Below are 1,076 nucleotides of genomic sequence, written 5' to 3'. Positions count from 1 at the left end.
ATACCAGAATGAATTGGTCGTTGGGTTTGGAGCATGTGCTTCTATCTCTCTCCACTACCGTCCGCCATTTCATCGGGCGTTCATGATCGCAAGGGTCCAAACTACATTGATCATGTCAGAGCTTTACTAAACTTACAGGGAGAAAGAGGCAGTCCCACTAATGGATAAGATTGGTTCTGCCCACCTGCTCGTTACTTTATATATTAAGCTTTGATGGGGGAGAGAGAATAGAGACTGCAATTCAGCAAGTTTAGAGAGAGATTCAAATCAGCCGGTTTTCTTAGAGAACGATGAAGAAAGTGGAGGTGTTTTTTTTGGTGGCTCTGTTAATGCTGTCTGTGCAAACAACGGGGAGAGCGGATGCACCTATTTGGTGCTATGATGCCTGTACCACTGGATGTGTTTTTCGGAGGAATGGTAAGCCCTCATTTTATAAAAAGGCCCATTTTTTTTTGGCTTTTTTAAAGAATTTATTTCTCTATCCATTCTTTTTTTTGTTGGAATTACAACGATGAACGTTTTACATTTCTCTATGAATTCACTCTCTGATTTGCAGCACGCCTACGAGCTCGCTGCAAGCAAAAGTGCAGAATCGAATGCGACATTGGTCAGTATCTCGACTGATCTCTCTCTAAAAAACTAGGGTTTATTTTGTTATTTGTGTTTTGTCTGTGCAGGTGCTCGTGGTTGATGAAGGCGGTTCACTTATCAATAATCATGAACTTTTTTTCTTTTTTATCTCTTTGTATTTAAACTTTCTTTGGATGCGGAAATCGATCTTGGTTTGAGGTGGAGAAAGAAGCACATGTAAGTAAGAGTGGATAATGGTTCGGAATTAGTGGTTCCAGGATATTTTGAAGGAATCAATAAGTGGTTAAAAGAAGATCGTCAGAGCCTTTTTCCTAATCTTTTGAGATCGGTTAAAGAATATTTCAAAGAGAGAGAAACAAAGGTTGAATAAGTTTTTTTTTTTTTTAATTTCTCTTCTATAAACACCCGATTCAGTTCACTGAAATGTCTCAAGATTAGGTGTTCTGGGTTTAAGTAAAAAAGAGAGCAAATTCTCACTTGGCAAA

The 1,076-nt window shown here is 38.6% G+C and overlaps 1 long non-coding RNA gene across 1 annotated transcript; it reads left to right on the top strand.

The window, feature by feature from the left end:
• On the top strand, nucleotides 1-1,076 carry LOC110006852 (uncharacterized). The gene is made up of 3 exons (XR_002280173.2): nucleotides 1-417; nucleotides 557-607; nucleotides 678-1,076. It is a non-coding gene; the product is annotated as an uncharacterized LOC110006852 (long non-coding RNA).

The sequence above is a fragment of the Amborella trichopoda genome, chromosome 3 (assembly GCF_054954075.1).
Source record: "Amborella trichopoda isolate Santa Cruz 75 chromosome 3, AtrichopodaSantaCruz75HAP2 v2.0, whole genome shotgun sequence".
NCBI classification, from domain to species: Eukaryota; Viridiplantae; Streptophyta; class Magnoliopsida; order Amborellales; family Amborellaceae; genus Amborella; species Amborella trichopoda.
Note: the sequence above shows the minus strand (reverse complement) of the source record. Positions and strands in the feature narration are given on the sequence as shown.